The sequence below is a fragment of the Salmo trutta genome, chromosome 24 (genome assembly GCF_901001165.1).
Source record: "Salmo trutta chromosome 24, fSalTru1.1, whole genome shotgun sequence".
Taxonomy (NCBI): domain Eukaryota; kingdom Metazoa; phylum Chordata; class Actinopteri; order Salmoniformes; family Salmonidae; genus Salmo; species Salmo trutta.
Window position 1 is genome coordinate 33,444,131 of NC_042980.1, and position 26,581 is coordinate 33,470,711.

General features: G+C 42.6%; 2 long non-coding RNA genes across 2 annotated transcripts; one reads left to right on the forward strand and one right to left on the reverse strand.

Moving 5' to 3' along the window:
- Positions 1–1,378: 1,378 nt before the first annotated feature.
- On the forward strand, positions 1,379–11,508 carry LOC115161179 (uncharacterized). The gene is made up of 3 exons (XR_003869202.1): positions 1,379–2,126; positions 10,907–10,967; positions 11,479–11,508. It is a non-coding gene; the product is annotated as an uncharacterized LOC115161179 (long non-coding RNA).
- Positions 2,770–3,283, reverse strand: LOC115161178 (uncharacterized). Its single transcript, XR_003869201.1, has 2 exons — positions 3,211–3,283; positions 2,770–3,083 (listed from the first exon to the last, which is right to left on the reverse strand). It is a non-coding gene; the product is annotated as an uncharacterized LOC115161178 (long non-coding RNA).
- Positions 11,509–26,581: the final 15,073 nt, after the last annotated feature.

Consider the following 26,581-nt stretch of genomic DNA (forward strand, 5'->3'; position numbering starts at 1 on the left):
CACAAACACAGGTGGAATAAAACTCTACTTCAGTATGATCTCCAATTAGAGACAACGAGGACCAGCTGCCTCTAATTGGAGATCGTCCCAAAAAACAACAACATAGAAAAGTAGAACTTAAACATAGAAATACAAAACGTAGAAAAAATCAAAACACCCCCTGTCACGCCCTAACCTACTCTACCATAGAAAATAACATCTTACTATGGTCAGGACGTGACACATACGTTCATTCAAAATATAATTCCAGCATCCTGGTTTGACATTAACCAGGTTTCCATCCAACATTTTTATGCGAGTAAAGCATTTTTATGTGTGACAAAACCATCTGTAGGCCTTGAGTAAAAGATGCGATGGAAACCAATTTCACTTATTTTTTTATTGGTACATGGGAATTTAACTGCAAGTTATTTTTATGTGCACTACATATTTACGCAGAGACTTTTATCTGCAACAAGTCAATTTGATGCAAATGTAACTCTGATGGGGAAATGCGCCATGGCTTCCTTTAGCAGGTAATTGACGGCTTTTGGAAGATAAATAAAAAATATTGTCCAAGTGACGCTGTCTATCATAACCTACAATATGAATTTGCGCTTCTGCACCATTCTCTCACTGCCTGATGCTGACAAGAGATAGAGAGGAGCCTTGGCCTTGATTGCGCTGGAGACCTTTTTCATTGAAGTAAAACAAAAGTTAGAGGAAAAAGAGTATGCCTTTTAGTGAAAAGCCTACAAGGGGAATTTAATATAAATCTTAATATTGTAGTGGACCAAGATTAGAAGAACATTTGGAGCAGTCAAATGGAGGCTACTGTACAACTTGCTATTCTGGAGGATGCAATTTTGGAACTTAAATGTATTTATAACAATTTGTTTTACCATTATTATTATTATTGTATATCATTGATATTATGGTAAGCCTATTTATTAATCGAAACCAGTTATTTAAATTTACAGAACCTGTTTTGTTTAATTCTGTTGAGACATTTTCATTGGCTAAATTAAGTTAGATCTGTCTTTGTGTACTCCATATTTAGTTTAAGATGGGTTATAAGTAGGTCTGTTATGAAAATAATTAACGTTACCTTATTGTTGCCTTTGTTGTTAATTGCTGCAATATAACCTGTTCAAAACTTTTGTGAAGGTTTAAACCAGTTTGCAAGTGTTTTGTTTCAGTCTGTTAGCCATTTTCTTTGGCCAAATTAAGTTCCAACTGTAATGCTGTGTTTTCCACAATATAATAGCCTGCTCGTGTTTCCCCTATAAACAATGGTTTGACTTACTTTTGACATTACCCTTGTCATAACTTGCCCTGTTGTGTGTGTGTGTGGGGGGGGGGGGGGGGGGGGTCATAACCCCCCTTTCTCCCTCTCTCTCTCTCTCTCTTCCCCCCACAGGTTTATGACCCCTCATAAATACCAAAACTCTCTCTCCACTCTACAGAATGGACATTTGGAAAGCCCTTTGTTACCACAGAGAGATACTTTGCAATACAGTAACATCAGAAGTTTGAACAATGAGACAATATTTATGTAATGGAAGGGTCCGTTGGTACTTAAAGAATATGATGTCAGATCAGTTGTTGTTTTGGTACCTTGCTATTTATGATAGGATGACACAATTGTATCTTTGAAAGTCTACACATTCTAGTTCATATTTACATCAAAATGTTGCAAAACGTATGTGACTAAACATGAAACTAAATGAGAGAATTGTTTTCTTAATAAGTAACCCTGCCCACGGGAACACAGACATTGGGTGATAATGATGAAACACGCCCTTCTCCTCCCCAGTACAAAAGACCCGTAATGATCATTAACATCCAGTTCCAGAAATGTGAGGACTACTGTCTGGACGTTTAGAAGGGTGAATTTCAACTACAACTCTACCTAACAAAATGTATATCTGACCAGATAACGTGGAGGGGACGATCACCACGCTGGAATGGTGAATTTCGACTAGACAAGCCAGAATACAGCGCGAGCTGATTATGGCAAAATGGTGTGAACTTTGAACTATTATTCACTAAAGAAGAAGTGGTTACATCTTAGTCGTCGTGGTTATCCGTCTGCAGTTGAGAAAGTGGCCTAGGATGAGGACATACAATCTCATAAGAACGACAGGGTAATTCAACGTATCCGGTCTACAACACGTGTTGCTATTCTGTCTCCCGCGTTTCAGAAGCCGGTATGCTCGGTCATGATTCATTTCTCGAGCGAGGACTCAGGGCCAGATGATATTAGCTTGACCAGCGATAACTATCTCTCTATCTCTCGCATTTTCAGTGTTGTGATTAGACCAACGGTGCATTTCCATGTTTACCTCGCGTTCCAGTAAAACATTGCAAAATAACGTAGAGAAATGGTTTGAATGTAATACATTATAAGTAAACCCGTTCCCTCACTGAAGTGGGGATTAGTTTAGGGCAGGGGTCGGCAACCCAAAATGTTGAAAGAGCCATATTGGACCAAAAAAACAAATCTGTCTGGAGCCGCAAAAAGTTAAAAGCCTTATATAAGCCTTGTAATGAAGGCAACACATGCTGTAAGTGTCTATATTAGCCTACTATCAAAATGATAAGTAGGCTACAAATACATAATGAGCATTCATGATTAAACGTTTATTTTACCTGCAGCGCAACCTGGAGAGAATGACGCACCACGTGACTACTCTGCTGTACGATGGTGCTTTAAGTTTAACTTCCATTATAATAGTAATGTATTATGTTTCGTTGCATTGATGAAATTATAGAAATACAATACAGAAATCAGATTTTTTATGTCATTTTTATTTTAGGATTCGAAAAAACAACAACAAAATGTGCAACGTGCATAATAAGCCTCCTGTAATTTCAGACCTTCCCATGGAAATAAAATGCAGTCCTTTTCAATCCTCAATAATACGGGCAACAGACAGAGTGCAATAAAACAGCAGCCTTTTGAAAAGGTAAAGTATATCAAATTAAAATACAGTTTAAGTTCGATTTCTGTGCATTATCCTCTTCTCTTTAGTTTTGTGCAAATGTGCAGCAGCTCCCTCTTCTCTTTAGACACGCACAATACAATGCAGCCATCCTCGGACCTGAGCAACAAAACACAATAATATCCCTGTGTCATTCCAAATATATACTGACAAAAATCAGAAATCACTTTATAAAAACAGCCACTTTGTTACTAAATATGTGCCTATGACAGGATTGTGTTCTTACCCGTTTAATGTGACTTCTGTTTTCGGACATCACTGGACAGCTTCTCAACATCGGGCATGTAAAATGTAACTTTAATCTTCACGCAGGACTGCAAGCTCTCATCTGTGAGGCGGGTGCGGTATTTGGATTTTATGTAGTTCATGTTTGAGAATATCTGCTCGCACAGGTATGTTGATCCAAAGATGGATAATACTCCAAATGCATATTTCTTCATGTTCCTATAACTGTCAGGAAGAATGGAAATGTCTTTCCACGTTACTCTTTTTGTTTTTTGACAACTTCTCATTACAAAGCAAACATGCAGGCAATCCTTCCGCATTGGCAATGAAAGCAAATGATTCGGTCCAAGAACTGTGGAATCCTCTGTTCTCCTCAGCTATCTTTCTCTTTTTCCCTTTGGGATCCATGGCCCATGACACACCCGCAGGTTTGTTTGCAACAGCCACCTGTCTGGCACTACGCCGAGCTGAAAGAAACGTGTGTCGCAGGCTTTGACGTAAATCTTCGTTGACAGAAATTTTGAAATTAAATATTTATTATACACATTTTTACAGCATTGGATAATAAATTATATTAAAACAAAAAATAGATTCACACCATCTTTTTCCATTTTCATATTTTGGAAAAAGCTCCAGGGAACCACTAGGGCGGCGCTAAAGAGCCGCTTGCGGCTCTAGAGCCGCGGGTTGCCGACCCCCGGTTTAGGGATTAGTTTAGCACTAGATGCTACAGATATAAAAAGGAATTTAGTTTTCTTGTGTCACATTGATTTTCCTCCGCCTTGTACTTCCGTTCGAGTTCAGCTTTGTGCGATTAGTGACCTTCAGTGGTGAAAAACCGAAAGTAATATTTAAAAACAATTTTTTATTCATATGGTGTAACTACGTGTACATTTATGATAATCATGCCAATCTCAATTGACTGGATACTTTTTAATATACCTTTTCAGGTTCTTCCAATTAAATGAGATATTTTGAACTTTTCCATATTAACCTAGATGAAGCAACACTTTCAGGGTAATTAAAGTTTAATCCCCAGATTGCCTTTCCGGGTATGACTGATCATTATCATTGATTAATCAATTCATTTTGCTTTTGCAAATTCAGTCACTTCCAACTCCCACATTGCTGATGCAGTAGTAATGTCATTAACGTCTAGAAATAGAATAAAAACGGTCTTGCAGCTTCCAACGACTCCAAACCCAAAACGTAGAAAAATATAGGAACATTCATTTTCCTCTCAATTTTTCTAATAATTTGCAAGCTATCAGAGGGGGTGGTCCCCGTTCCCCCCCAATTAGTGAACCTTCACGCATAAAATGAGTGATCGCTGACCTCAGCAGCGATACCAACCCTAAATATGCCATTTAATGGAAAAATAGTAGAAATCGCGACAAACGCTCTCCAAAATCAACCTTCCGGCGCAGGCCTTGTAAAGGTTCTCTCCAGTTTATCCCTGATGTATCGCGATCAGACGTTGGCATCGGTCCAATACCACAGAGCACAGCTGAAGCACTAGCAAGAAATGGTTGACCTATAGGAACAGTTGGAGAGAACCGGGAAACTATTGACAAAAGCAGATGAGGAAAACATTCCGTTAACCGATGAACTGCATTTGAAAATTTAGCAATTTAAAGTAATTGCAAAAGCTTATGATGATGAACAAGTACAAACTCTTCAACAAAATCGTCTTCTACAGGAACAACTCGATTTAGCCAAAACTAAATACGACGAAGTCCCCGCTAAACTAGATAAATCTGACAAGTTATCTACAAACAGGAGCACGCAACGTGATAACATGCATGCAGTTTTGTTGAACGTTACTCAAAGTAACAATGAACGTTACTCAAAGTAACAATCTACTCAACATGCTGCAGACCAAAGACAATCAGTTAATGAACACAATGACCAAGTTGGATGACAAATCAGCAGAACTCACTGAAGTCGCTGACCAATTGATTGATGAGAGAACTCAGGTGATGAAGATGGAAATATTGATTTCTATCCGAGCAGAGAAAATCTCATCACCGAACCTCTCGCTCCGGACTCATGACCTCTGCCTGCAAACCATGTCAGATACAGTTGAAGTTGGATGTTTACATACACTTAGGTTGGAGTCATTAAAACTCATTTTTCAACCACTCCACAAATTTCTTGTTAACCTCTCTAGGGTAGGGGGCAGTATTTGCACGGCCGGATAAAAAACATACACGATTTAATCTGGTTATTACTACTGCCCAGAAACTAGAATATGCATATAATTATTGGCTTTGGATAGAAAACACCCTAACGTTTCTAAAACTGTTTGAATGGTGTCTGTGAGTATAACAGAACTCATATGGCAGGCAAAAACCTGAGAAGATTCCTTACAGGAAGTGCCCTCTCTGACCATTTCTTGGGCTTCTACACTCTCTTTATTGAAAACTGAGGATCTCTGCTGTAACGTGACACTTCCTACGGCTCTCATAGGCTCTCAGAAGGCGGCAAAACGCTGAATGATGTCTTTGCAGGCCCTGGCTGAAAAACAGTAGCGCATTTGGATAATGGTCGATCAGAGAACAATGAGACTGAGGCGCATACACGAGGCGACACCATGTTTTTATTTTTTCGTCTTTGAATGTAAACAGGGTTTCCCGGTCGGAATATTATCGCTTTTTTACGAGAAAAATCGCATAAAAATTTATTTTAAACAGCGGTTGACATGCTTCGAAGTACGGTAATGGAATATTTAGAAATGTTTTGTCATGAAACGCGTCGGGCGCGTCACCCTTCGTCACCCTTTGGATAGTGTCTTGAATGCACGAACAAAACGCCGCTATTTGGATATAACTATGGATTATTTGGAACCAAACCAACATTTGTTATTGAAGTAGAAGTCCTGGGAGTGCATTCTGACGAAGAACAGCAAAGGTAATCAAATTTTTCTAATAGTAAATCGGAGTTTGGTGAGGGCCAAACTTGGTGGGTGTCAAATTAGCTAGCCCGTGATGGCTGGGCTATCTACTCAGAATATTGCAAAATGTGCTTTTGCCGAAAAGCTATTTTAAAATCGGACATAGCGATTGCATAAAGGAGGTCTGTATCTATAATTTTTAAAATAATTGTTATGTTTTTTGTGAATGTTTATCGTGAGTAATTTAGTAAATTCACCGGAAGCTTGAAAAATGGGTGTGTGATTATTTCTGGCTGGGTACTCTCCTGACATAATCTAATGTTTTACTTTTGTTGTAAAGCCTTTTTGTAATCAGACAATGTGGTTAGATAAAGGAGAGTCTTGTCTTTAACCTCTCTAGGACCGCGGGACGAATTCGTCCCACCTACGTAACAGCCAGTTGAATCCTGTGGTGCGATTTTCAAATACCTTTGAAATGCTATTACTTCAATTTCTCAAACATATGACTATTTTACAGCTATTTAAAGACAAGACTCTCGTTAATCTAACCACATTGTCTGATTTCAAAAAGGCTTTACAACGAAAGCAAAACATTAGATTATGTCAGCAGAGTACCCAGCCAGAAATAATCAGACACCCATTTTTCAAGCTAGCATATAATGTCACAAAAACCCAGAAGACAGCTAAATGCAGCACTAACCTTTGATGATCTTCATCAGATGACACACCTAGGACATTATGTTATACAATAAATGCATGTTTTGTTCAATCAAGTTCATATTTATATCAAAAACCAGCTTTTTACATTAGCATGTGACGTTCAGAACTAGCATACCCCCCGCAAACTTCCGGCGAATTTACTAACAATTTACTAAATTACTCACGATAAACGTTCACAAAAAGCATAACAATTATTTTAAGAATTATAGATACATTACTCCTCTATGCACTCGATATGTCCGATTTTAAAATAGCTTTTCGGTGAAAGCACATTTTGCAATATTCTAAGTAGATAGCCCGGCATCACAGGGCTAGCTATTTAGACACCCACCAAGTTTAGCCTTCATCAAAGTCAGATTTACTATTAGAAAAGTTTGATTACCTTTCCTGTTCTTCGTCAGAATGCACTCCCAGGACTTCTACTTCAATAACAAATGTAGGTTTGGTCAAAAATAATCCATAGTTATGTTCCAACAGCAACGTTTTGTTCGTGCGTTCTAGACACTATCCCAATGGTAAATAACGGTCGTGCGCACGGCGCATTTCGTGACAAAAGATTTCTAAATATTTCATTACCGTACTTCGAAGCATGTCAACCGCTGTTTAAAATCAATTTTTATGCCATTTTTCTCGTAAAAAAGCGATAATATTCCGACCGGGAATCTGCAATTAGGTAAACAGCCGAAAGAAAATATATCACTGGGTCGACTCGGGCACGAGCCTAAGCCCTTTGTCCTCTGATGGGCCCCTTGGCAAAGGCGATAATGTGTTTCAGCCAGAGGCTGCCTCGTCATCGTTCAGGTTTTTCCCGGGCTCTGAGAGCCTATTGGAGCCATAGGAAGTGTCACGTTACAGCTAAGATCCTGACTCTTCAATAAACAGAAGCAAGAACAACAACACCTTGTCAGACAGGCCACTTCCTGCATGAAACCTTCTCAGGTTTTTGCCTGCCAAATGAGTTCTGTTATACTCACAGACACCATTCAAACAGTTTTAGAAACTTCAGGGTGTTTTCTATCCAAAGCCAATAATTATATGCATGTTCTAGTTACTGGGCAGGAGTAGTAACCAGATTAAATCGGGTACGTTTTTTATCTGGCCGTGTCAATACTGCCCCCTAGCCCTAACAAGTTAAAATGGTTTAAAATAGTCATATGTTTAAAAAATGGAAGCTTTTGGATTTTTGAGGAGTTTGTATTTCGCGCCACGCTCTATCATTGGATATTGGCGAGGTGTTCCGCTAGCGGCACATCTAGATGTAAGAGGTTTAAGGACAACAAAGTCAAGGTATTGGAGTGGCATCACAAAGCCCTGACCTCAATCCTATAGAAAATTTGTGGGATGAATGGAATAAGCATGTGCGAGCAAGGAGGCCTACAAACCTGACTCAGTTACTACAGCTGTGTCAGGAGATATGGGCCATAATTCACCCAACTTGTTGTGGAAGGCTACCCGAAACGTTTGACCGAAGTTAAACAATTTAAAGGCAATGCTACCAAATACTAATTGAGTGTATATAAACCTCTGATCAACTGCGAATGTGATGAAAGAAAAAAAGCTGAAATAAATAATTCTCTCTACCATTATTCTGACATTTCACATTCTTAAAATAAAGTGGTGATCCTAACTGACCTAAGACAGGACATTTTTTCTAGGATTAAATGTCAGGAATTGTGAAAAATTGAGTTTCAATGTATTTGGCAAAGGTGTATGTAAACTTCCAACTTCAACTGTAAGTACGAGGGCTAACGGAGCAAGTGTGACACTCACATATCTGAAATAAGTTCTCTAAGTGCCCAAGTGGACTCTGCTATGCAGCAGAATACCACTCTTATCTACCATCTGGAGAAACTCCAGAACAGTCACGTGCCACTGCGTGACTACCCAACGGAGCAACCTAGCCCACAGCCGGAGCTCGGTACTCAGAGTGGAGAAGATGACAGAAGGTTTCAGACTTTGCCTTTCGCAGTTGTCCCTCAGTCTTCCCCTCTTGGCCATTTGGCCCAGGGTAATATGGCATCTCCTTGCCATCAAAGCCAATGCTTTGCTTCTCCTCTTGGCCTTTCGGCCCATTATTCTCTACAGGATGAAGTAGATGCTCCCTGCGCACTGGGCACGGAAAAACTTCCACACCTTTGACCCCATTCCAGGTAAGCCAAACCACACGGAGACGTTCCTAGCAGACATAGAGGACACCTTTGATGGCTACCCGAGCTCTACGGGTGCTGACAGGCGTTACCTGTTGAAGCAAACATCGAATAGTCACGTGATAAGGTTAACCTCTCTTGGGTAGGGGGCAGTATTTTGACGTCCGGATGTTTTGGAGGCAAAACATTTCTGAACATTACACGCCAATGTAAAATGTTTTTTTTAATATAAATAGGAACTTTATCGAGCAAAACATACATGTATTGTGTAACAGGAAGTCCTATGAGTGCCACCTGATGAAGATCATCAAAGGTTAGTGATTAATCTTAGCTGTATTTCTGGTTTTTGGGATGCCTGTCCTTGCTTGGAAAATGGCTGTGTGGTTTTTCTTGTCTAGGTGCTGTCCTAAAATAATCTAATGCTATGCTTTTGCCCGTAAAGCCTTTTTGAAATCGGACACGGTGGTTGGATTAACGAGAAGATTATCTTTAAAATGGTGTAAAATACTTGTATGTGTGAGAAATTTGAATTATGAGATTTTTGTTGTTTTGAATTTGGCGCTGTGCTATTTCACTGGCTGTTGGAGAGGTGGGAAGCTACCGTGCCACATACCCCAGAGAGGTTTTAATTTGCATCCAACAGCAACATGTGCAAAACAACTATTCTAAACTTGCTACAGCTTTGAAAATAAAATTCAGTGGATCTGCGACTTGCAAACACGACACCTCGCTAGCTAACACCGTCAAACAAGCTCGGAATGAACACCCACAAGCTTACTATAAGCTTCATTCAGCTTACTTTGGCCTACTCACTGAAACAGGAATGGAAGAGCTGTTACCATTCAAACAAATGTATCTGTTGAACATGTATTCCAACTTCATTACCTACTTGGGCCCTACAGCCCAAGTTGGTTTGCCAATCTCAGAACTTATAGAGCTTGCGAGCACAGGTTTTGAGGCATTAAAAGTCCGCAGCTCTGAGAGCCCTGACATCCCGACTCTGCGGTTTGAACAGGAGTACTCACTCCAGTTTAAGGTTGCATTATCAGGTATTGAAACGTCGAGAGATGACGCACAAGAACAGTTTCTACAACGAAACCACAATACCAATAACCACCGCGGTCTAAATAACTGTAAAGTACGTCGCCAACGAAACGAATACCGCTACAATCGATGGGGAAGGGGAGGGAGGGGAGGACCATCCTCCTCAGTGAATTACTTTTTTTTAAAATAGTGAAACATAATTTTTTTAATCCTTTTTAGATGAAACTATACAAAATATATTCACGTCACCAAATAATTGAATAAAACACATTGTTTTGCAATTAAGGTCTTCAGTAGCCTCAACAGCACTCTGTAGGGTAGCACCATGGTGTCGCTGAAGGATAGCGAACTTCTGTCCTTGACTTAAATACAAAACTTAGGACACTCATGGTTCTCAACCCCTTCCATAAACACACACAGTAATTATGACAACTTCTGGAGGACAACCTTCAACCTATCAGAGATCTTGCAGCATGAGCTGACATGTTGTCCACCCAATCAAAGAATCATTGAAAGCAAAAGCTACAGCTAGCAAGCACTGCAGTGCATAAAGGCAACAACTAAAATACATTACTATTCTATCATGTTTAAAAATAAAATGATTGACTAAAGTACATGTATTTTTCAGAATTACTCTGTAAGAACAGTGGAGACAGTGGTGAAGTCCAGAGTTAGGGAGGTTAGTTAGAACGGACTCTAAGGGAAGAACAGGGAAGGGAAGAATTTTTTTTTTGTGCATTCACGCAGTCCTCTGCCATATGCACAAATGTCCCAAAACAGAGAAGTATGTAAGTTATGTAAGTCAGGAAAAAATTCAAACATAAAAGTTATTTCTTGAATTCTTCCATTTGACCTATGTTGATGTAATTTTGTTGTTGTTGGTTTCATTGCAGTGGCAGAAAATAGCAGAGCACCTGGTCCTCCTACCTACAATCTCCTAAAGATTTTTGCAACGTAAGCTTAACTTTCTGAACTTTCGAGTTGTGTAGTCCACTTGTGTAGCTAGCAGGACTGACTTTGTGTTAGCTAGCCAACGTTTAATTACTTCTGTGTTGTGAAAGGAACTAGACACGGACGCGAAGGATCCATTGGTAGTTTGTTGTACCAAGTATTGGTGCTAACCGTGTGTTATTGGATGCTAGCATGCTAGTTAGCTACAGCGTCATAGGATACGGTGCACTGGGTGGGTTTCACGGAAGAATACTGTACCAAGTTATCTAGCTGAATAAACTAAGTTTGAGCCTATTCCTGGAAACATTGAACCACTGTAGTTTACATCAATTATAATTTCTAAAGTGGAAGTTGGAAAAAGTTATATTTGAGTGTTTCAGTGAATGTTTAGTGAGGGAGACCCTACTCTCTCGCTTCCCCAGTTGTTTAGTTAATTTTCATTCCAATCTCCTTTGCATTAGCGTAGCCTGTCAACTATGTGTCTGTCTATCCCTGTTCTCTCCTCTCTGCACAGGCCACACAAACGCTTCACAAAGCATGGCCGCTGCCACTCTAACCTGGTGGTCCCAGCGTGAATGACCCATGTGGAATTACAGGTCTCCGGCAGCCTCTAGAACTGCCGGTCTGCGCCCAACAAGGCAGAGTTCATCTCAGTCTATGCTACCCTCCAGTCCCTTGACGTCTTGGCGCTGATGGAAACATGGATTACCACAGAAAACACTGCTACTCCTACTGCTCTCTCCTCGTCTGTCACGTGTTCTTGCATACCCCGAGAGCATCTGGACAGCGGGGTGGTGGCACTGGAATCCTCATCTCTCCCAAGTGGACATTCTCTCTTTCTCCCCTGACCCATCTGTCTATCTCCTCCTTTGAATTCCAAGCTGTCACAGTCACTAGCCCATTCAAGCTTAACATCCTTATCATTTATCGCCCTCCAGGTTCCCTTGGAGAGTTCATCAATGAGCTTGACGCTTTGATAAGTTCCTTTCCTGAGGATGGCTCACCCCTCACAATTCTGGGTGACTTTAACCACCCTACGTCTACCTTTGACTCATTTCTCTCTGCCTCCTTCTTTCCACTCCTCTCCTCTTTTGACCTCACCCTCTCACCGTCCACCCCTCCTCACAAGGCAGGCAATACGCTTGAACTCATATTTACTAGATGCTGTTCTTCTACTAATCTCACTGCAACTCCCCTCCAAGTCTCCAACCACTACCTTGTATCCTTTTCCCTCTCGCTCTCATCCAACACTACTCACTCTGCCCCTACTCAGATGGTATTGCGCCGTCGCAACCTTCGCTCTCTCTCTCCTGCTACTCTCTCCACTTCCATCCTATCATCTCTTCCCTCTGCTCAATCCTTCTCCAACAAATCTCCTGATTCTGCCTCCTCAACCCTCCTCTCCTCCCTTTCCGCATCCTTTGACTCTCTATGTCTCCTATCCTCCCGGCCGGCTCGGCCCTCCCCTCCTGCTCTGTGGCTTGACGACTCATTGCGAGCTCACAGAACAGGGCAGCCGAGCGGAAATGGAGGAAAACTCTCCTCCCTGCGGACCTGGCATCTTTTCACTCCCCCCTCTCCACATTTTCTTCCTCTGTTTCTGCTGCTAAAGCCACTTTCTACCACTCTAAATTCCAAGCATCTGCCTCTAACCCTAGGAAGCTCTTTGCCACCTTCTCCTCCCTCCTGAATCCTCCTCCCCCTCCCCCCCCCCCTCTCTGCGGATGACTTTGTCAACCATTTTGAAAAGAAGGTTGACGACATCCGATCCTCGTTTGTTAACTTGTTATGGATAGGGGGCAGTATTTTCACGGCCGGATAAAAAACGTACCCGATTTAATCTGATTATTACTCCTGCCCAGAAACTAGAATATGCATATAATTATTAGCTTTGGATAGAAAACACTCCAAAGTTTCTAAAACTGTTTGAATGGTGTCTGTGAGTATAATAGAACTCATTTGGCAGGCCAAAAAACCTGACAAGATTCCAAACAGGAAGCGCCCTCTCTGACCATTTCTTGGCCTTCTTGATCATCTCTATCCAAAACAGGGGATCTCTGCTGTAACGTGACATTTTCTAACACTCCCATAGGCTCTCAGAAGGCACCAGAACGTTGAATGGTGACTTTGCAGGCCATGGCTGAAAAACAGTAGTGCATTTGGATAGTGGTCGATCTGAGAACAATGAGACTGGCGTGCGCGTGCATGAGAAGAGTCCATTTTACTTTCTCTGTCTTTGAACGAAAACAACGACTCCCGGTCGGAATATTATCGCTTTTTTACGAGAAAAATCGCATAAAAATTGATTTTAAACAGCGTTTGACATGCTTTGAAGTACGGTAATGGAATATTTTGAAATTATTTGTCACGAAACGCGCCGCGCCCTTCGTTACCCTTCGGATAGTGTCTTGAACACACAACAAAACGCCGCTATTTGGATATAACTATGGATTATTTGGAACCAAACCAACATTTGTTATTGAAGTAGAAGTCCTGGGAGTGCATTCTGACGAAGAACAGCAAAGGTAATCCAATTTTTCTAATAGTAAATCTGACTTTGGTGAGTGCCAAACTTGGTGGGTGTCAAAATAGCTAGCCATGATGGCCGGGCTATCTACTCAGAATATTGCAAAATGTGCTTTCACCGAAAAGCTATTTTAAAATTGGACACCGCGGTTGCATAAAGGAGTTCTGTATCTATAATTCTTAAAATAATTGTTATGTTTTTTGTGAACGTTTATCGTGAGTAATTTAGTAAATTCACCGGAAGTGTTCGGTGGGAATGCTAGTTCTGAACGTCACATGCTAATGTAAAAAGCTGTTTTTTTATATAAATATGAACTTGATTGAACAAAACATGCATGTATTGTATAACATAATGTCCTAGGAGTGTCATCTGATGAAGATCATCAAAGGTTAGTGCTGCATTTAGCTGTGTTTTGGGTTTTTGGGACATATATGCTTGCTTGAAAAATGGCTGTGTGGTTATTAATGGCTATGTACTCTCCAAACATAATCTAATGTTTTGCTTTCGCTGTAAAGCCTATTCAGAGTGTTTTCTATCCAAATCTACTAATAATATGCATATTCTAGTTTCTGAGCCAGAGTAGTAACCAGTTTAATTTGGGTACGTTTTTCATCCGGCCGTGAAAATACTGCCCCCTATACCTTAAGAAGTTAATGATGAATGGGAACTTTGAGTATGGAAAGTTACTGAGTGAGACAAGGGGAAGTGCAGAAAGTTCATATTCTGTTCAATCATGTTGCTGAATATTAATATTTCTAAGGAAGGAGGTAAAGGGTAGCACTTTGGTTACAGTTCCTGAAAAGCCAGTTTCTGAGGAACCAGGACCATGAGGGATGTGGAACTCAACTTGAGATAAGGTCAGCAGTTGAAGAGAGAAGACACTGCTGGGAGAGGGGCGATAGGGCCCCCCCCACCCCGAAAAACCATCTGACAACAGTCCTATCCCAATAACATACACTTCCATGCCCATGAGGGTCCTAGACTTAGGCAGGCCATGACAATAGCAGTGAGAGGACCTACTGTGTTTCTGCCTAACAACAGAGAAGGAGTGTTTATCATAGACATGCAAGGTGGCAACTCCTCCTAGTCGGAAAGGCATACATATATGCTTGTGGGAAAAATAAACTTGGTTTGAGTTTTTTCTGGTTGTCCATTTCAGTTTTTGCTCTATTTGTTCAGAACCTAACATACCTTCAGGCCACTGCTGCACCTCAGAAACCTACTCCTGAAGCACAGAGTCGTTGATGTCCAGCTCTGCCCGCTTTTCTTCAGTCTTTTGACATTCTGAAAAAATACAATTCAATTAAGGAATAACATAGGTGAAGGTTCTAATTTCTAAAGTGAATAACACTAAGGTAGCCTAGTGGTTAGAGCCTGTCACGCCTGCTCCTGCGCCACCTCCCTGGCGCTCGAAGACGCCAGCCTCCACAGCATTGCGCACTCCTGCCACCCTCATTACACACACCAGCCTTCCCCTTCACGCACATCAGCGATTATCGGACTCATCTGGACTCAATCACCACTGTCATTACCGCCCCTATATCTGTCTGTTTCCCTGCTCTGTTCCCTGCTTCAGCATTAATTGTTGTTTGTTGTTGTTTACCCATGTACCGATGCTGTTCCTGTTTTATTACCTGTCTGTTCTTGAATAAAAGTTGACTCCCCACACCTGCTTCTTATCTCCTGCGTCGGTCCTTACGGAGCCGACAAGGTGAAAACCTATCAATGTGTCCTTGAGCAAGGCACTTAAACCTAATTTTCTCCAGTGGCTGACCCTGTAGGTAGGCTGTCATTGTAAATACAAATGTGTTCTTAACTGCCTAGTTAAATAAAATAAAATCAAGATGACTACTAAATAATAAAAACCTGAGCCAGGATGCAGACAGAATATCAGACATGTAGAAATAGATAAACATATAGATCAAATCTAAAGGACCACTTAATAGTTAAACATTGTTATTAAGGGAATTATGTTGCAATCCTAAACCTTCTTCAGCATTAATTATGTTATCATAATACACTTACCGGCCTTGGACATGTAATTTCTTGTGACAGCAGCTCTGGATAAAAAACTATTCACCTGCTCGACTTCCTCTCCGGTTGTGTTGCCGGCACCAGGCTGATTGCGGCCTCCTCATCTGAGCTACAATGCCATAATGCCATAACAAATACACAAAAAATGTAAGAATGTATTCATTATATTATTTAAAAAAGCATTACAGTATCCTTTCTGCATAACACAAAAGAGTCCATTTGGAAAACAATTACCTCTCAAGACCATTCATGTGCCTTCGCATTCATAACGGAGAGGAGAGAGTGCATTTTTAGAAGCTCATCCAACTCTGGGCACCCCTGCACAACCTTCTGCAAATATGGCCATTATTTGCAAGCGACATCGCAGCAGAAAAAGCCCACCATGCCAGCAGAAGACAGCTCCTTCTGCAAGTACATTGCATAGGCATATATCTGACAGAACTCATGAAAAGAATAGCCTGGCTGTATTAAAAAATGTTAAGGTTGGCATGGCATTTGTTTGGCATTCTAGCATACTGTACCTGTATCTTGTGGGGATAGGTGCAGGAGCATGGGTACGGCAGGAGGATGGGTACTGGTACTGAAAAGTATTAAATAAAAATGGTGTTATATTTCTTCATCAACGCAACTTAAGTATAACTTAGTACAACTGTGTTTGTTGGGTGAGGAGATGAGAATCCACTCTGACATCTATATGTCATAATGTTAATATACTGTACGTCATTATATTAGATATATATGTCATCAAGTGACATGTGCATAACTATGTTGTTTTAATGTACATTAGCAGTGGTTCTTCTTATTTTGGGAGTAATATAACATTTTGAATCTATTTACTATACATGCAAGACAGAGGCTTAGGTTACAGTCAATCGATCTGAGGATTTAAAAGTTTTATAGCACCACTTTGTATTTAATCCCGCATTGAAATGAAAGCCAGTGAGCCACCTAAAATGTGTCAGTATATTGCAACTGACCAGTTGAACGACACTAGCCTTGATGAGGTCCTTCCTCTCTTGGAGTTGTTGTGTGTAGCGCGATTTCCTTAGGGTGAAGCGACCCGGCTTCAAGCCTACCTCAGGTCAATACACCCTCCTACCATTTGCTACACTTATGAGCAGAAGTAGGATAGTGTATGAGGGTCAAAAGCAAGTCCTGTGAATGTCCTTGTGATAGATAAGTCCTTGTGATAGAGAAGCACAGGTTGTGTTTTCTGAACCGAGGGAGTAGCGAAACGATCCTAGCCTCGATAAGACTGTTAAGAAATCCCCCAAGGGATATCTCACTCTTGGCACCTCCCTTGGGGTTCCTTTAGGACAGGGTTTCCCAAACATCTCTGCGGCCGCTCCAGACATTTCACATTTGTTTTAACCTGTTAGGGCTAGGGGGCAGTATTTACACGGCCGGATAAAAAACTTACCCGATTTAATCTGGTTACTACTCCTACCCAGTAACTAGAATATGCATATAATTATTGGCTTTGGATAGAAAGCACCCTAAAGTTTCTAAAACTGTTTGAATGGTGTCTGTGAGTATAACAGAACTCATATGGCAGGCAAAAACCTGAGAAGATTCCTTACAGGAAGTGGCCCTCTCTGACAAGATCTTGTTCTTCTTGTCTCTGTTTATTGAAGAATGAGGATCTTTGCTGTAACGTGACACTTCTTACGGCTCCCATAGGCTCTCAGAGCCCAGGAAAAAGCTGAATGATATCGAGGCAGCCCCAGGCTGAAACACATCATCGCCTTTGGCAAGTGGCCGATCAGAGGACAATGGGCTTAGGCGCATGCACGAGTCGACCCTGTGCTTTATTTTCTTTCGTCTATTTACCTAAACGCAGATTCCCGGTCGGAATATTATCGCTTTTTTTACGAGAAAAATGGCATAAAAATTGATTTTAAAACCTGTTAGGGCTAGGGGGCAGTATTTACACGGCCGGATAAAAAACGTACCCGATTTAATCTGGTTACTACTCCTGCCCAGTAACTAGAATATGCATATAATTATTGGCTTTGGATAGAAAACACCCTAAAGTTTCTAAAACTGTTTGAATGGTGTCTGTGAGTATAACAGAACTCATATGGCAGGCAAAAACCTGAGAAGATTTCATGCAGGAAGTGGCCTGTCTGACAAGGTGTTGTTGTTCTTGCCTCTGTTTATTGAAGAGTCAGGATCTTAGCTGTAACGTGACACTTCCTACGGCTCCAATAGGCTCTCAGAGCCCGGGAAAAAGCTGAACGATGTCGAGGCAGCCCCAGGCTGAAACACATTATCGCGTTTGCCAAGTGGCCGATCAGAGGACATAGGAATTAGGCGCGTGCCCGAGTCGACCGAGTGATATATTTTCTTTCGGCTGTTTACCTAATTGCAGATTCCCGGTCGGAATATTATCGCTTTTTTACGAGAAAAATGGCATAAAAATGTATTTTAAACAGCGATTGACATGCTTCGAAGTACGGTAATGAAATATTTAGAAATCTTTTGTCACGAAATGCGACGTGCGCGTGACCCTTATTTACCATTCGGATAGTGTCTAGAACGCACGAACAAAACGCCGCTGTTGGAACATAACTATGGATTATTTTGGACCAAACCAACATTTGTTATTGAAGTAGAAGTCTTGGGAGTGCATTCTGACAAAGAACAGGAAAGGTAATCAAACTTTTCTAATAGTAAATCGGAGTTTGGTGAAGGCTAAACTTGGTGGGTGTCTAAATAGCTAGCCCTGTGATGCCGGGCTATCTACTTAGAATATTGCAAAATGTGCTTTCACCAAAAAGCTATTTTAAAATCGGACATATCGAGTGCATAGAGGAGTTCTGTATCTATAATTCTTAAAATAATTGTTGTGCTTTTTGTGAACGTTTATCGTGAGTAATTTAGTAAATTGTTAGTAAATTCGCCGGAAGTTTGTGGGGGGTATGCTAGTTCTGAACGTCACATGCTAATGTAAAAAGCTGGTTTTTGATATAAACATGAACTTGATTGAACAAAACATGCATGTATTGTATAACATAATGTCCTAGGTGTGTCATCTGATGAAGATCATCAAAGGTTAGTGCTGCATTTAGCTGTCTTCTGGGTTTTTGTGACATTATATGCTAGCTTGAAAAATGGGTGTCTGATTATTTCTGGCTGGGTACTCTGCTGACATAATCTAATGTTTTGCTTTCGTTGTAAAGCCTTTTTGAAATCGGACAGTGTGGTTAGATAAACGAGAGTCTTGTCTTTAAAATGCTGTAAAATAGTCATATATTTGAGAAATTGAAGTAATAGCATTTCTAAGGTATTTGAATAACGCGCCACAGGATTCCACTGGCTGTTACGTAGGTGGGACGATATCGTCCCGCATACCCTAGAGAGGTTAACCCTTAACTGGCACACATGGTTCAGTTAGTCACCTAATCATCAAGCCATTAACTAATTCAATCAGGTGCTGCAATTTAGGGTTAAAACAAAAATGTGAAATCTTCTGTGGGGGCCAGTGGAAAGCGTTAGGAAAAGCTGTTTTAGGGTCAGATGCCGCAGGGTCAAGCTCTATTTAAGGCGGTACTCACCCCAGCAAATAGCTGCAATATGGTCACCTGTTCTGGTAAGGTCCATGTTCTCCGCTGTGACTTTTTATGACAATAATTTACAATTACCATGAGGCAGCCAGGAACGGCATATGTTATCTATTTAGAAAAAATGGTTACACTTTTACATGCATAAACAAAAACACAACTTAATAGGTGCATAACACTTACCATGTATTGAGGTCTTCTTAGACCTTTTTTGTCCAGGTCTTTGGTAAATTATGTTGCTCTGCTGTCCCTCTCTATCCATTGGACATGGGCAAGGCTAGTGGCAGGACCAGGGGACTGTCGCGTTGCATCTCGCTCCTTCTGAACCTGAACTATTTATTCAAATCAATCATAGAATGTGAATCTGTCTGTGATTAAAATTACAACACAACAACATTGTGGTACGTACCCACAATTCAACTGCCCTAAAAGTATACTGGGGGAAATGGGAAGAAATATCACTTACAGTTACATGTTGAAATTGTAATGCTGTGCAAGAGCATTCTCAAAGAGCCTCCTCAAATGTGTCACATCCTGACCAGCAGAGGGAGTAATTGTATTAGTTTTGGTCAGGACGTGGCAGAAGGTTTGTGTGGTATGTGTTTTCTAGGTATTCTATTTCTTTGTTAGTCTGTGTGGCTCCCGATCAGGAACAGCTGTATTTCGTTGTTCCTGATTGGGAGTCATATATTAGGAGTGTGTTTTTCACCTGGGGTTTGTGGGTTGTTGTATTTCGCACTGCTAGTATCCGTATAGCCTGTGAAACTGTCACCTTGTCTTTATTCGTTTTCTTGTTTTCAGTGTTCTCTTTATTCAAATAAATAATAAGATGAGCATTCATATCCCGGCTGTGTTTTGGTCATCCATTCCCAACGACAAGCGTTACAGAACAACCCTCCATAAAATGACCAAGCAGCAGAGGAAGGAGAAAAGGGACTTTGAGTTGGACAATCGAGGAAATGGAAGTGGGAGGAGATTCTGGATGGGGCAGGACCTTGGCACCAGGCTGGGGAATACCGTCGCCCAAGGGAAGAGATAGAGGAGGCCAAGACAGGGAGGCGTCGATATGAGGCCATGTACGCGCTGAGGGAGAAGCACGAGAGGCACCCCCAATATTATTTTTTTTGGGGGGGGGCGCACGGGCAGTTTGGCTGGGTCAAGGATGAGCCCTAAGCCAGCTACACGTGCTTATAGGAAGAAACGTATGGAGTGGAGGGCGCCGAAGTTTGAAGAAGTGCGCACGATCTCGCCCATACGCTCGCACAGTCCGGTGCGAGCTATTCCAGCCCATCGCAGATGCCTTGCTTGAGTGGGCATCCAGCCTGGTAGGAGGATGCCTGCGCAGCGTGTCTGGTCGCCGGTACGCCTCCAATGACCAGGCTACCCTATGCCCGCTCGACGCACGGTAACCATCAAGCCCCTGCACAGCCCAGTTTGCCCTGTACTAGCACCCCGCTCGTACAGGGCTGCTAGCTCCACCCAGCCAGGACGGGTTGTGCAGGAGGTGCGATCAAGACCACCTGTGCGCCTCCACGGCCCAGTTTTTCCAGTTCCCGCCTCTCGTGCTGACCCGGAAGTGCGAACCTCTAGTCTGGCACGTCCAGTACCAGCACCACGCATCAAGCTTCCAGTGAGTCAGCCTAGTCCTACTCAGCCTGTTCCCGCTCCTCGCACTAGCCCTGAGGTGCGTGTCCCCAGGCTGGTACCTCCACTACCAGCCCCACGCATCAGGCTTCCAGTGCGTCAGACCAGGCCCGAGTATCCGGCAACAGTGCCTCGTCCAGAGTGTCCGGCAACAGTGCCTCGTCCAGAGTGTCCAGCAACAGTGCCTCGTCCAGAGTGTCCGGCAACAGTGCCTTGTCCAGAGTATCCGGCAACAGTGCCTCGTCCAGAGTATCTGGCAACAGTGCCTCGTCCAGAGTGTCCGGAACCAGGTGAGACGGCCCACTGTCCGGAACCAGGTGAGACGGCCCACTGTCCGGAACCAGGGGAGACGGCCCACTGTCCAGAACCAGGTGAGACGGCCCAGTGTCCGGAACCAGGGGAGACGGCCCACTGTCCGGAACCAGGTGAGACGGCCCACTGTCCGGAACCAGGGGAGACGGCCCACTGTCCAGAACCAGGTGAGTCTGCCCGCGACCCGGAACCGGGTGAGTCTGCCCGTGACCCGGAACAGAGTGAGTCTGTCTGTGATCCAGAACAGAATGAGGGTGAAATTAACTGTGAACTGTGTGAGTCTGTCTACAGCTTGGAACCGAATGAGTCTGCCTACGACCCGGAACTGAGTGAGTCTGCTTACGGCCCGGAGCTAAGAGACTCTGTCTATAGTCTGGAGGATAGTAGGCCAGAACCAGAGCCACCTCCAGTATAGGTGGGTTGGGGACGGGGGGTGTTGCACAGGTGCCGTCGTTGACGGCAGCCACCCTCCCTTCCCTCCCTCCCTTTAGTTTAGGGGGATTTTTTTTTTGTTGGTTGTTTTTTTTGTGTTTTCTTTTGAGGTGCTTCCGGGGTCTGCACCTTTGGGGGGGGGGGTACTGTCACGTCCTGACCAGCGGAGGGAGTAATTGTATTAGTTTTGGTCAGGACTTGGCAGAAGGTTTGTGTTGTATGTGTTTTCTAGGTATTCTATTTCTTTGTTAGTCTGTGTGGCTCCCGATCAGGAACAGCTGTATTTCGTTGTTCCTGATTGGGAGTCATATATTAGGAGTGTGTTTTTCACCTGGGGTTTGTGGGATGTTGTATTTCGCACTGCTAGTATCCGTATAGCCTGTGAAACTGTCACCTTGACTTTATTCGTTTTCTTGTTTTCAGTGTTCTCTTTATTCAAATAAATAATAAGATGAGCATTCATATCCCGGCTGCGTTTTGGTCATCCATTCCCAACGACAACCGTGACAAAATGCCACCCGTGCAGCATCCCGCTCTTTGCTCAAGCTAATTTCTCTATTTGGTTGAACATAAACATTATTGTATGTTTACTTAGAAAAAAAATAACCAAAATGGGTGATCATATACTGTGAGACATTCAAATATATACTGCTCAAAAAAATAAAGGGAACACTTAAACAACACATCCTAGATCTGAATGAAAGAAATAATCTTATTAAATACTTTTTTCTTTACATAGTTGAATGTGCTGACAACAAAATCACACAAAAATAATCAATGGAAATCCAATTTATCAACCCATGGAGGTCTGGATTTGGAGTCACACTCAATATTACAGTGGAAAACCACACTACAGGCTGATCCAACTTTGATGTAATGTCCTTAAAACAAGTCAAAATGAGGCTCAGTAGTGTGTGTGGCCTCCACGTGCCTGTATGACCTCCCTACATTGCCTGGGCATGCTCCTGATGAGGTGGCGGATGGTCTCCTGAGGGATCTCCTCCCAGACCTGGACTAAAGCATCCGCCAACTCCTGGACAGTCTGTGGTGCAACATGGCGTTGGTGGATGGAGCGAGACATGATGTCCCAGATGTGCTCAATTGGATTCAGGTCTGGGGAACGGGCGGGCCAGTCCATAGCATCAATGCCTTCCTCTTGCAGGAACTGCTGACACACTCCAGCCACATGAGGTCTAGCATTGTCTTGCATTAGGAGGAACCCAGGGCCAACCGCACCAGCATATGGTCTCACAAGGGGTCTGAGGATCTCATCTCGGTACCTAATGGCAGTCAGGCTACCTCTGGCGAGCACATGGAGGGCTGTGCGGCCCCCCAAAGAAATGCCACCCCACACCATGACTGACCCACCGCCAAACCGGTCATGCTGGAGGATGTTGTAGGCAGCAGAACGTTCTCCACGGCGTCTCCAGACTCTGTCACGTCTGTCACATGTGCTCAGTGTGAACCTGCATTCATCTGTGAAGAGCACAGGGCGCCAGTGGCGAATTTGCCAATCTTGGTGTTCTCTGGCAAATGCCAAACGTCCTGCACGGTGTTGGGCTGTAAGCACAACCCCCACCTGTGGACGTCGGGCCCTCATACCACCCTCATGGAGTGTGTTTCTGACCGTTTGAGCAGACACATGCACATTTGTGGCCTGCTGGAGGTCATTTTGCAGGGCCCTGGCAGTGCTTCTCCTGCTCCTCCTTGCACAAAGGCGGAGGTAGCGGTCCTGCTGCTGGGTTGTTGCACTCCTACGGCCTCCTCCATGTCTCCTGATGTACTGGCCTGTCTCCTGGTAGCACCTCCATGCTCTGGACACTACACTGACAGACACAGCAAATCTTCTTGCCACAGCTCGCATTGATGTGCCATCCTGGATGAGCTGCACTACCTGAGCCACTTGTGTGAGTTGTAGACTCCATCTCATGCTACCACTAGAGTGAAAGCACCGCCAGCATTCAAAAGTGACCAAAACATCAGCCAGGAAGTATAGGAACTGAGAAGTGGTCTGTGGTCACCACCTGCAGAACCACTCCTTTATTGGGGGTGTCTTGCTAATTGCCTGTAATTTCCACCTGTTGTCTATTCCATTTACACAACAGCATGTGAAATGTATTGTCAATCAGTGTTGCTTCCTAAGTGGACCGTTTGATTTCACAGAAGTATGATTGACTTGGAGTTACATTGTGTTGTTTAAGTGTTCCCTTTATTTTTTTGAGCAGTGTATATTACAGTTATAAATGTGCAGACACCTGTGTAGATACAGTTGAAGTCGGAAGTTCACATACACATTAGCAAAATACATTTAAACTCAGTTTTTCACATTTAATCCTATTAAAATTTCCCTATCTTAGGTCAGTTAGGATCACCACTTTATTTTAAGAATGTGAAATGTCAGAATAATAGCAGAGAGAATGATTTATTTTAGCTTTAATTTCTTTCATCACATTCCCAGTGGGTCAGAAGTTTACATACACTCAATTAGTATTTGGTAGCATTGCCTTTAAATTGTTTAACTTGGGTCAAACGTTTCGGGTAGCCTTCCATAAGCTTCCCACAATAAGTTTGGTGAATTTTTGCCCATTCCTCCTGACAGAGCTGGTGTAACTGAGTCAGGTTTGTAGGCCTCCTTGCTCGCACATGCTTTTTCAGTTCTGCCCACACATTTTCTATGGGATTGAGGTCAGGGCTTTGTGATGGCCACTCCAATACTTTGACTTTGTTGTCCTTAAGCCATTTTGCCACAACTTTGGAAGTATGCTTGGGGTCATTGTCCATTTGAAAGACCCATTTGCGTCCAAGCTTTAAAACCTCTTAAGGATCCGCCCCTTTTTTCAATTTTGTCTGAAATTACATTACTCAAATCTAACTGCCTGTAGCTCAGGTCCTGAAGCAAGGATATGCATATTCTTGGTACCATTTGAAAGGAAACACTTTGAAGTTTGTGTAAATGTGAAAGGAATGTAGGAGAATATAACACAATAGATCTGGTAAAAGAGAATACAAAGAAAAAAACAACTGCTTTTGAATTTTTTTGTACCATCATCTTTGAAATGCAAGAGAAAGTGTCACGATCACTGTCTTCAAACTCCCTGTCATAAATTAGCCAAGGCACAGCGTGCATGTAATTCCACATCTTTAATGGAAGTGAAACCTTTCACAAAAACCAGGTAAACAGAAATCAAACGTGACGCATCTGTGGCGCACACAAACACTCACAGAAAATAATAATTACCCACAAACACAGGTGGGAAAACAGCTGCCTATGTATGATCCCCAATCAGAGACAACGATAAACAGCTGCATCTGATTGGGAACCATACTAGGCAAATAGAAACACAGATATGCCCACCGAAGTCACACCCTGACCTAACCAAATTGAGAATAAAAAAAGCTCTCTAGGGTCAGGGCGTGACAGAAAGGCCAATAAATATTATTTCTGCCTGGCTGCAATATACGTTTTGGCCACTAGATGGCAGCAGTGGCTTTGCAAGGTTTTAGACTGATCCAATGAACCATTGTATTTCTGTTAAAAATGTTGTATCTTGACTGCACAAATATGCATAATCTTTTTATGTTAAAAATTGTGCACTCTTGTCAAACAAAAGCATGCTATTCTTTCACTGTAATATCTACTGTAAATTGGACAGTGCAGTTAGATTAACAAGAATTTAAGCTTTCTGCCAATATCAGATATGTCTATGTCCTGGGAAATGTTCTTGTTACTTACAACCTAATGCTAATCCCATTTTTTGCAATTAGAATTTTGATGACCAAGATGGCAGAGCATTAAGACGTGTTTGTTTTCGTCCCATGTAAATATGATATTTTTTGTTGTTAACTTTCACTGCAATGTGGATGACACACAGCTGTACATTTCGATGAAACATGGTGAAGCCCCAAAATATCCCTCGCTGGAAGCCTGTGTTTCAGACATAAGGAAGTGGATGGCTGCAAATGTCCTACTTTTAAACCCGGATAAAAGAGAGATCCTTGTTCTAGGTCCCAAGAAACAAAGAGATCTTCTGTTGAATCTGACAATTAATCTTGATGGTTGTACAGTCGTCTCAAATAAAACTGTGAAGGACCTCGACATTACTCTGGACCCTGATCTCTCTTTTGACGAACATATCAAGACTGTTTCAAGGACAGCTTTTTGCCATCTACATAACATTGCAAAATTCTGAAACTTTCTGTCCAAAAATGATGCAGAAAAATCAATCCATGCTTTTGTCACTTTTAGGTTAGACTACTGCAATGCTCTACTTTCCAGCTACCCGGATAAAGCACTAAATAAACTTCAGTTAGTGCTAATCACGGCTGCCTGAATCTTGACTAGAACCCAAAAATGTGATCATATTACTCCAGTGCTAGCCTCTCTACACTGGCTTCCTGTTAAGGCAAGGGCTGATTTCAAGGTTTTACTGCTAACCTACAAAGCATTCCATGGGCTTGCTCCTACCTATCTTTCTGATTTGGTCCTGCCGTACATACCTACACGTACGCTATGGTCACAAGACGCAGGCCTCCTAACTGTCCCTAGAATTTCTAAGCAAACAGCTGGAGGCAGGGCTTTCTCCAATAGAGCTCCATTTTTATGGAAGTCTGCCTATCCATGTGAGAGACGCAGACTCAGTCTCAACCTTTAAGTCTTTATTGAAGACTCATCTCTTCAGTAGGTCCTATGATTGAGTGTAGTCTGGCCCAGGAGTGTGAAGGTGAACGGAAAGGCACTGGAGCAATGAACCGCCCTTGCTGTCTCTGCCTGACAGGGTCCCCTCTCTCCACTGGGATTCTCTGCCTCTAACCCTTTTACAGGGGCTGAGTCACTGGCTTACTGGTGCTCTTCCATGCCGTCCCTGGGAGGGGTGCATCACTTGAGTGACCCCCTTGGGTTGTGCCGTGGCGGAGATCTTTGTGGGCTATACTCGGCCTTGTTTCAGGATGGTAAGTTGGTGGTTGAAGTTATCCCTCTAGTGGTGTGGGGGCTGTGCTTTGGCAAAGTAGGTGGGGTTATATCCTGCCTGTTTGGCCTTGTCCGGGTGTATCGACGGATGGGGCCACAGTGTCTTCCGACTCCTCCTGTCTCAGCCTGCAGTATT